The following is an 11,100-nucleotide window of genomic DNA, read 5'->3' as shown; positions in this document are numbered from 1 at the left end:
CGTACACACCTGCCTGACTCCTGTGTATAATATACATGACCTCAAATATCTCAGGTCACATCTAGTCATAACTCCATCCCAACACCTGAGCGGTACCAAATGCTTCAGCAAGGATCATGATAAATATAACCTGACAACGTCTAAGTTGAATCCAAGTCTAATTTTGTAACAGCGAAGTTCAAGCCATGTTCAGCCTTGCTACAACCAAGTTCTGCATTATTCATTTATAAAAAAGTATAGGACTGGTCAGCTTCGCTTTGCATCAAGCATTGCGTGGATTATGCAGGCTTTGAGACAATTTTTTTCTTCTTGGCTAAACACATGATTGAATCCTACATATTTATATTTAAAAGAATCCTGTGAACCTCATACATTCTCGTTAGACTTCGGTGCTGCCATCCGTAAAGGTATAGCACACAGATGTTTTAATCGTTATGTCAACTATATGTTTGCTCTTATCGGTTGCGAAACACTCGAGTGGAAAAAAAGCAAGTATACAAAAGACAAGTTGGTGAAAAAACGTGCTTTCGCCATGGTGTTCACTTTACTTGATTTAGCTGCAAGATCTTCTCTGAGCATGCATCTAGATTTTATTTATCTATTACAAAAGCTTTAGCATAATAGTTTTTCAAGGGCGTAAACAAAATCTAAGCGTCTTCCTAAAGAAACAATTGGCGTTACTGTACCATGTTTCATTGTATGTCAATTGACCACACTACTTCTGATTACTGGGAGGAGAGAGTGCAATGCAGTTCTCCTCCTGATATGCAAGCTCTAGTGAGTTTCACGTGCGAATTTCACGCTTATTTTACTGCCATATGTGAGAGATTTTGTCTTAATATAAGAAATTACAATACAAAATATATCAATATTGTTTACATACTACCACACCATTCAACTGTTCCTGAATAATGTTCCCAGAGGTTCAACGTGCATTGCAACTTCATTATTTGCATTTAACGTAAATAGGTGACAGAGGATTTAAATTTATTTCTCAGAAAATACATCATATGTTTTCCAGAGCCCTGGGCATTGTGGTGTGGTTAGTAATTTATTAAATTAGCAGCATATTCTGTTATCAGGGCACGTTTTATTGAAAGGTTCCCTTCCACCGCATCCTTTATCCTTGTTCTTGCACTTTCCCCCTCCACCTTGGCAGCCGTATCTTTTCCCGCCTGCCGAAGAAAGAAGCTATGTTACTTCATCTTTCATATTGAAGTGCAATAAAACATATAACAACTGTCAGGCCTGCACGTCTAACCACGTTAATACATTCTGCATAATATTATCACCAGTAGATGGTGTTGATTACGCTAAACGCAAAAACAAAAAACATGTAACGGCTCAAATGAATATGCATGGCAAAACGAACATTTCTATCTGCTCAAGAGCTCAAATCTGTAGCGAATCTTGACGTTTCACGAAGCTTCAGTGCAATAGCTCAATTTCTTACTTTCCCGGGTTCTTGCTTTATTTGCAAATAGACCTCGTAATGGAAACTGCCACACTGATGCCCCAGCGCAAAGGTAGGCAGTCAATGGCCCACAAGCTCTCATGGAACATACGTCACACACAAAAAGATATAAAAGCTTGCTGTACCGACGAAGGATCTACACACACTAATTGGTAGTGGCACCACAGAGATTATTTTCAAGTGACTTAGAAATGTCTCATTACACAGGTTCGTTTTCTTTACCTTTTTAATTAAGCTTTTGATACACATACACAAACATACGTTGAATGCCAATTCTGCTTAGTGGTTCCAGTTATATTACTACGAGTTTGTTTTGAGAGCGCAGACGGAGATGCTTGTGCCTGCGCTTGAGTCCGTACTGTTGCTTTCGAACCCCCTTGGGAGTGCAATGACTAATTATACTTTTGGTACACATCTGATGTGTGATCAGTTGCTTCCAACAGATTGCTGGTTTCTTATGTGTTGAGAGTGCAGTTGTTATTTTCATTTGTGCACGTGTTCTCGTACAAGTAGGACAAGCTACAAAGCATCGGCAGACACTGATAAAAAAGCTGGAAATGTCAGACATGCGTAATTTTATCCGCTACAGGCCCTCCAAAAGTAATTAGGCAAGCACAAAACAAACAGTTGCTTTTTGAAAAGATGCTCATAGAAATCAGCAAAAGGTGTCAGGAACTGTCCGGAATCAAACAGAAGCTGGATGTCCTTTTCCAGCTCGAAGAAAGCGGGGAAACTATATAGAAGTCTTTCCAGTTTCTTTCAGATCAGTGCAATAAAATACTAGGAGATATAAAGGTTCAGTCAACGTAGATCTTTGCTTTGAAGAAAAAAGAAAGGATTGACATGACGAACGCAGACCGGGATGTCGTGAAATAATTTACGTCAACAAAAAGACAGCCTTGAACAATATGATCGAAAGAATAACTTGGAAGTACATTGTCTTGTGCAGGTTTAAAGGGAGAATGTGTTTCAAAAGATCAATGCGATTGTATAGAACTTGGAACTCTCAAGTCATATGAGTTTTATTAAGACAAAAAGAGCGAATACAAATTATAAATCATACGGACGAGGATCCCAAAGTACGTGACTGCAACAGAACTTTCGGTTATGATTACAATAAAGTAAAACAAAATGAAGCAGCAGTCAAAACCTAAATTACCGAATAAGAAAAGAAAATGCATATAAGAAAGAAAAAGAAAAACATAGAATATAATGAGTTAAACTAAAAGTACCACAACACTAACAATTGAACAAACAAGGAACATCTAAAAAAGAGTAAAAATCGAAAAGGCTAGGAACTGAAACACACATCATTAGTATAATATATAGCAATAATTCTAGCACACTGAATTAAATGAACCTCATAAAATTAACAAATAATGAAACAAAGGAGTTTTTAGTGATGAGGGTAAAAAGTTCGAAAATGAGATGACACAGAAGTGTGAAGATGATTTAACATAGTATGAACCTTAGGAAGCTGGAAGTTGTTTAAGCCGCAAACCTGGTAGTGTTAGTATTAAAGGGGCCCTGAAACACGTTTTCAAGTAACCATGAAATGAATTCGCTAGAAGAGCTTATTGCCTCACGAATTCAAAGCCGCAAAAACTTCAAGAATCCGTCCAGTACGAGCAGAGTTACAAAGATTTGTCACACGCTGCAATCCCGTTCGCTCTTCCCTCGTCCCGACGAAAGCGCTGGAAGCAAAGCAGGGAGGAATGGCAGGGCTACAATGAAACGTAACGCGCACCCCTTGACCTTTATCACTTTTTTCTTTTTTTCTTCGACTGCGCGGCTTTCTGAGCGTGATAGCGCGCGCACGCATAAACAAGTAGCGGCCTCCCGCGGCGATCTCTGTACCAAGCGAGTGCGCCATGTTCAAATCAGACAATGGCTGATCGATAAGCTCGCTACGTGTGATTTTAAGCATATTGCGTGTTTGTCGAGAGAAGAGAAAGCATTTTTAAGCTGAATTCGATCATTTATTTTGAATTCCAGGCCGCGTGCTGTGCTATAGTGTTTGGCTCGCGTGTTGTCGGGAGCCTCTACCACAAATCGAAAGCATGTTTTGACCATGCTCAAAAAGTGTTGCAGAGCCCCATCACTAAAAGTCCATATTCAATGAAATTGGTTGAAAGTTTACGTCTTATTTGCTTATACAGAAACATAAAGAAGTGCAATCTAAATAATTTGCTAACAGTTAGGATGTTATTACAAAAAGAAGTGAGTGATGTTGCTGTCGCGAGCACAGTTAAAAATAACCCGAAGAGCTCTATTTCGTACATGCTGTAAGGATGAAAGATGACACTGATAAGTATTACCTCATGAAGCGATACCGTAAGTGATACAAGATTGCACAAAAGCGAAGTAAAGAGAAAGGAGTGCTTTATGAGGAAAATATGAGCAAGCTTTAGGTAATCTGCGAATGCCGACTACTGTAATTTTAACGCGATTGCTTTAGAGAGCTCTTGTACTAGAAATTACGCCATCGGCGTTGGTACCATTGGTTGTGAGCGAATTATCGTTCGTGGGCGAAAAATTGAGAAACAATCATATAAATTAAAGAATAAACATTTCGGTCCCATTGAGGATCCAAGCCGGGCTGTTGGCGTGGTAAGCACGTGTCCTACCGCAAAGCCACGATGTTATTTGCAGCGGCTTCGAAAAAAAAACACAACATAAATGTCATGTAGTGGAAGAAGTCTTCTTAACGCATTTATCTCGTCAGGTGTTTAACGAAAAAAACGCGCTCATTCGGCAATTTCTAGGCGCATTTCGGAGCCCAATAAACTACGTCAAAAAGGCCGGGATAGTGCTGCCATTGCCGCTAAAACACACAGGAACTTTAAAGCACCTCTAAAGAAAGACTACTATGTCTATCAAGTGGAAAACATACCATGCCTTTCCAGAAGCGTTGTTCAAGCAAAGAGCAGACGCTAGACATTGTGCTGTCCGCTTTGAGACATTGGGAGACTCTTTATGGCCTCCGAGATGGCAAGTGCACGGCGTGTATCTGGCGGCCATGCGGCTCTTGCTATATATAAAAATTTATATGCACCATTCGCGCGCCCGCGCTGGGACAGTATTATGTGGGTCTTTGTGCGCGTGCGTGTGTGGAACAAAGCACAATAGTAAGTGTGCACTTAGCGGTTGAAGGGCGCACTAGGGGCCAACATTTGCTACCACGTTCAACTCTTAAAGGCGAAAAATAAAGGTCCCCCTATTTTTGCTAACATGAGCAATATGGAGGTCTAATTTAAGGTTAGCATCGAGTACAACTCCAAGAAAAGATACCCTGTCACTGATAGTAATAAAAAGTAGTGGGTTTATTTATTAAATATATTAGTAACAGAACAATCAGCAAAATGAATGGTAATATTATCAGAACAATTAACGCAGGGAGCCTTGTTTATAATGTCAGAAAGGTCATTTTTGTAGAGTAAAAAAAAGGGACCCAGTAGTGAGCCTCCGAAATACTTCATTTTATTGTTTTAATAGGTAAAAATGAACCTGATATGTATACAATATGTTTTCGATTAGCCAGGTAAATAATTGAAAACTTTAGGGATGGACCTGTGATACCGTATATGTCTAGTTTTTTGGACAAAGTGAGATGACTAATGGTGTTGAATGCCGTTCAAAAGTCCAAAGAACCTGAACCGAAGATGCACCCTGAATAAATGGAGCGGTTGATGTAGTCAGAAAGGGAAAAAAGGGCAAGGTTAGTTGAAATTCTAGAGAAAAAGCCAGACTGAGAGGGCATCAATACTATAAATTTACTCAGATAGTTGTTAAACCGAAATATAAATAATTTTCAAACGGCTTTACTACGGGAAAAAAAGAGTACAGATCGAACAATAACTGGAATATACATTGTTTGTCATCTTCTTGTAACATCGGCAGTGCTTTGGCTATCTCTAGAGAAGTTGAAAACATGCAATGCTTGAATGCAAGACTTATAATTACACTTTGTGGATTGCAAATCTCATCTACTACAAGTTTTAGATGGCGTGCTGAGATGTTTTATACCAGGGCTGGTCTCCATAAAAGTTTGATTGCTGTCGGAACATCATCAGGGCTCACGGGAAAAAGGGAAAAAAAGATTATTTGGAGCGCTGTAGATTACAGTGAGAATTTTTCTGTTCCTGGCTGAAAATTCAAGAAAAGTCGTTACTAAACGTATCAGCAACACTTTCAGGGTTCTCATGTGTAATGACGTTACACGGTACTTTCCGCAAAGATGAGCCATGTGATGATCAATTGAGAAAATCCTTTAACAGTTACCATTGCCTTTTAGTGTTGTTATTCTCCCTAGATAAATAATTATTATAGTACAATTCCTTAGCATTTTCCGGTGACATGAAAGAATATTGGACAATTTTTGTAACGCGAAGCTGAAGCAGTGTTAACTAGCTGTCATTTTAGTTTTCGGTAAAGGTTATCTTTTTTTGTTTATACATTTCAACAGTCTTTGCGATAGCCATGGGTATTGAGGATATTTATACTCTTTTTTACATTCCATTACTTTTGTACACTTCTCCACAGCTTTAGGGAAAAGGGAAGAAAACAAGTTGAATGCCTCGTCTACATTGCATAACGATGTAATACTTTACTAAACAGTATTACATTCAGTAGTGAAGAACGATTTCTGGTCAATTTTGGAAGTAACAAGGGAAGGTGCTTCAAATAGCTTCACTACACTGAATTTCAAAAGTATAGTATAGTTATCAGTGACAATCACATCGATTACTCCTGCAAAAGGACACGATGAAAAATTACACATGGCATGGTCAAGTAATGAAGCAACTCTAGAGAGGGGACATCAAGTTGGCGATCAAATAAGACACTCAATTACATAATCATTGAAAGAATCGAAATAGAGCGTACTTGAACAATGGTCAGAGTTAAGGAAAATAATATTGACTGTTATAGTGTAATGTGGGCCCAGGATCCGGAATAAATCAACCGGCAGTCAGGTGACTCTGTACACACAACACAGACTTTAACACAACCGATAACTCTTACAATTCACACGCAACACACTATAGCGTTTCTTATTTACATGCCAAACGTCCTACGCGCCTCGGCACACGAACTGTCCTACTTGCCGTTATGACTGTTGCCGCTACGTTGAGGTCGGTCGTCACCGGTGTTCCTTGTTCAGTCACGCTGCCTTGACCGTGGTGAGGTGGTGGTGGTGGTGATGGTGGTGCTGCAGGCCGGTACATTACCAGGCCACTGCAGTGCAGGTTAATGACCCGTCGCCAACCTGAGCCCCGGCCACCTCGTGCCACCACTCGGGCCCCAGGACCTCAGGCCACGAACAGACTATGCTGCCGGTCCCCGTGTCAGCGCCGTCCACAGAGCGGGAAGCCAGCTCACCAGGTCCGCAAGGCTGCCGGACACCTGGTTGAGTGACGCAGCCCGAAGCAGGAAGCCAGCTCACCAGGTCCGCAAGGCTGCCGGACGCCTGGTTAAGCGATGTCGCGACCTGAACCACCGACCAGCAGCTGCCGTTCGAACCGCGTCACGCTCTAACTGCCCGAGCCGCACGCCCCGCTCGCGCTTCCTTTTTCTCGTCTTCGCCTCCAAGGCGTACCGCAGAGCAGAACTGCCGTTCCCTCTTCGCCCCGTCACGGGCCAAATAATCCACATCATCACACCACCCCCCACTTAAGATAGTTGTGAGCAACTATTCCACTCCACACCAGGCGGTGAGTAGGCAAAAGTGCAGGCGCGTTTGTAAAGAGGGAACAAGTTCACACGAATCCGAATGGTTGTGATCCACACAGCACGTAATGAAAAAAAAAACCACACATGAAAAATACACAAATGGGGAAAGATTAGAGCAATTCAGATGCGACTTAAGTAGTCCGCTCCTACGTTGTCTGAGCCTTTTATGTATTCTACGGTAAAGCTGTACTCTTGCATTAGTAAGCTCCATTGTAACACTCGATTATTGACGTGTTTGGCTGACTGCAAGTACCGGAGTGGCTGGTGGTCGCACTGAATAATGAAGGGTCTGCCGAATAAGTATATGTGGAACTTCTGAACAGCCCACACGAGCGCTAAGCATTCACGCTCTATTGTGGAATAGCGGGCCTCTCTAGGCAGCCGATTGCGACTAGCATAAGCAACCGGATGTAAAATATCGTCCCCACTGTTTTGCAGAAGCACTGCGCCGATGCTTGTGCTTGAGGCATCAGTACGGAGCACAAAAGGCTTCGAAAGATCCGGTGTTTGCAGTGTGGGACTTGGGGCGAGCTTGTCTTTCAGCACGGTGAATGCTTTTTCTTGCGTCGGTCCCCACGATACGATGTGATGTTGGCCTTTCTTGGTAAGGTCAGTCAAGGGCTTGGAAATCTCTGCGTAGTTCGGAATGAACTGTTGTAATAGCCCGTAAGACCGAGAAAGGATTGTACAGCTTTCTTCGTCGTGGGCGCTTGGCGGCTAGGATCTTGTCCAGCGTTTTCAGCATTGGTTCTACCTTCACCTCGCCAATGCGATGTATGAGGAATGTAATGGTACGCTCTCCGATCTCACACTTGCTCGGTTTGATTGTGAGGTTTGCATTGCGGATTCTTTCGAGGACAAGTCGTAAGGCTTCCATATGTTCATGCCATATGCTAGTAGCGATGACCACATAGTCAAAATAATGATGCACATTCGGCACATTGCCTAGGACTCTCCTCATAAGGCGTTCAAATATCGCTGGGGCAGTCTTAATCCCAAAAGGCATGTATTTGAAGTGGTAGAGCCCCGACATGCTTGAAAATGCCGTCTTTCACGACTGTCTGGAGCCATGGGCACTTGCCAATAGCCTTCGTGAAATCGAATTTCGAGAAAAATTTCTGTTTCCCCACAATAGCTAAAACAACATCATTTCTCGGAATTGGCTCACTGTCGAAAACCAAGGTCTTGTTCAGCTCCCTAAAGTCAATACACAACCGTATGGTGTTGTCGGGCTTCTTGACGACAACGATCGGCGCATGATATGGCGACTTCGATTTCTCGATTATGCCCATTCGAAGCATCTCCTGTACCTCTTTTTCGACGTTCTCACGCAGCGCTAGAGGAATCGGGTACTGAGGCACGTGAACCGGCTTTTCGATGACGAGGTCAAGAGAGCATTCGACAAGTTGTGTCTTGCCGGAAAGGTCCGAAAATATGTCTGCAAACTCTTCGCACGATTGTCGAACTTGTTGAAGTTGGTCTGTCTGCAGTTTTGGCGATATCTTGACGTCTGATGCCGTTTGTGTTTGGCATAGACTGAGAGAGGGGATGGTATCCTCAGAGTCGTTGCTCTCACTGTTCGCCTCTTCCCCAGGTGTTGCACTTGTAGTATTCACTGCAGCCACCTGATGAGGAGACGTTATTTCTCTTTCCTCATACTTCTTCAGCATATTCACGTGGAAGACCTTGATGCTCCGCCCTAAGTCAATTGCATAATCAACGTCATTCTTGGCTTCAGCAACTTTAAACGGGCCCTTCCACTGCACGAAAAGCTTATTGGTGTCTGTAGGAAGGAGAATTAAAACCTTGTCACCGGGCCGTAGCCTTCTGTGGCGGGTCTTACGGTTGTATTAAAGCTTTTGCTTTTCACGTGCTTTACCAAGCTCTTCATGAGCGAGGTTACATGTGTGTTCGAGTCGGTTTCGAAGGTCCACAAGGTAAGTGTACGTTGTTCGCACTTCATCCTCAATGTTCTCGTTCGTCCACAGCTCTCTTAAAACACTCAAAGGTCCAAGCACATATCTGTCGTAGATTAACTCAAATGGTGAAAAGCCCAAGCTGGCTTGCGGTACTTCGCGATAAGCGAAGAGAAGAGGAGCAATGTAGCGATCCCATGACCGCGGCTTCTCCTGACACACCCTTTTGAGCATGGCCTTCAGCGTACCGTTGAATTTTTCGACCAATCCATTGGCCATAACATGATATGGGGTGGTACGAAAAAAACTTTACAGTTAGTAGTCGGCCCACTTCTTTCATGAGTTTCGACGTGAAACTTCTACCTTGATCGGTAACCACTTCTCGAGGCAGGCCCACTCGGGAAAATATTTCAAGGAGGGCTTCTGCAATACTGACAGCGTCGATGCTGGGTAGCGCTGCTGCGTCAGGATAGCGAGTAGCGGAATCAATGAAGGTAAGCACATAGCGGTTTTCCTTATCTGATCGAGCAGATAACGGTCCGATTAGGTCAATGGCGACTCTTTGGAATGGTGTCCGTATGAGAGTCATGTTGCCCAACGGAGCGACTCCGACTTTCCTTTTCGGCGTTGTCCTCTGCCAGACGTCGCACGACTTGAAAAACCGTCTGATTTCTTCATGCATACCTGGCCAGTAAAAATCCCCAAGGATACGGTCTGTGGTACGTCGCACGCCTTGGTGACCAGCCATAATGCCCTCGTGTGCAACCTTCAAAATATGTTGTCGAAGTGTCCTTGGCACGACTACTTGCTTAAAGGTCCTCCCCGTAGAAAGGCGGTAATGTCGTTACAGTAGACCAGCCTCTTCAGAAAAGTGGTACGTCGTGTCTTTATTGGAGTGAAACTCCTTCCCGATCTTGCTGAAGCAACTCTTCAGACTTGGGTCGTCTTTTTGGCTCTCAGTTAGCTGCACTCGGGTCACTTCTAGCGAACCAACTAGCGGAATCTTCATCATACTCTCCGTCTTCCCCTGCGTCCGGACGACGGCAGAAAGCAAGGTTGACTTTTTCCAGCATGCCGGGATTTTGCTCGAACCAGTCGATTCAGGGAACAGGGCGTCAGAGTACTCACAGGTAGTATCTGGCTCCTGTGGTCCTTTTACTCTTGGAATATTGCCGAGCACGAGGTCGTACTAAGGGTTAGTCATGCATAAAGCGTTTACATCACCAACGAAGTAAGGCGTGTGTATCTGTATGTTTGCTTCCGGTCGTTCCTTCGCCTTTTTATCCAAAAGCATAACTCTTGCCGTCTTCCCGGTCAGGCATCGATCGGGCACGAACTGGCGTCGGACGATGGTCGTGTTGCTCCCTGTGTCTCGTAAGACACGTGCGCGTTGTCCAAGACCCGTCCTTCGACCACTGGCATGTTGTCGACTAAGAACATAGGTCGGTTCTCGCACTTGGGGCATTCAGCAGCGTATGTCTCATCCTTGGACTTGGCCATAGGGAAGTAATCCTGTTTTTTCTGTTCTATCATGGCACAAGACACCGACTTGTCTTTGCTCTGATCCTTGCAATCGGTGGCTTCGTGGCCAAGCCGCCCACATGTTTTGCATTTCACAGACTCGTTCGGAACCGCACGACAATCCGGAGCGCTGTGTCCTTTGCGGTGACACAGAAAGCAACTCGGCTGTTTGTACTGTGACATAGCACCAGTTTATTTGCCTCCTTTGTCTCATCTGCAATTTTACCAATGTTATTGACTCCCTGTGCTTCGAGAAAGCGGTCGGTGCACTCTGAAAGGGATCTAAAGGTTTTGCATTCCCTCTCTTTCAGGAAGATGGCCAGCTTCGGATTAGAGCGACGCAAGAATTGCTCGGCTATAACATGGTCACGAAGACCCTCAAATGTTTTGGGCACATCAGCCATCTCAATCCAGTTATCAAAATAGCTCGAGATCCTTGCTGCTAGTTGTTTCCCTGTT

At 43.6% G+C, this 11,100-nt stretch overlaps 1 long non-coding RNA gene across 1 annotated transcript in view; it reads right to left on the bottom strand.

Moving 5' to 3' along the window:
• Positions 1–1,011: 1,011 nt before the first annotated feature.
• Positions 1,012–11,100, bottom strand: part of LOC142786415 (uncharacterized) — a 160,171-nt gene continuing 150,082 nt past the window's right edge. The window contains exon 4 of the long non-coding RNA XR_012889041.1: positions 1,012–1,175. This is a non-coding gene — a long non-coding RNA (uncharacterized LOC142786415). The remainder of the gene's footprint in view (positions 1,176–11,100) is intronic.

The sequence above is a fragment of the Rhipicephalus microplus genome, chromosome 2 (assembly GCF_043290135.1).
Source record: "Rhipicephalus microplus isolate Deutch F79 chromosome 2, USDA_Rmic, whole genome shotgun sequence".
Taxonomy (NCBI): domain Eukaryota; kingdom Metazoa; phylum Arthropoda; class Arachnida; order Ixodida; family Ixodidae; genus Rhipicephalus; species Rhipicephalus microplus.
This window is presented reverse-complemented; position numbering and strand designations above follow the sequence as displayed.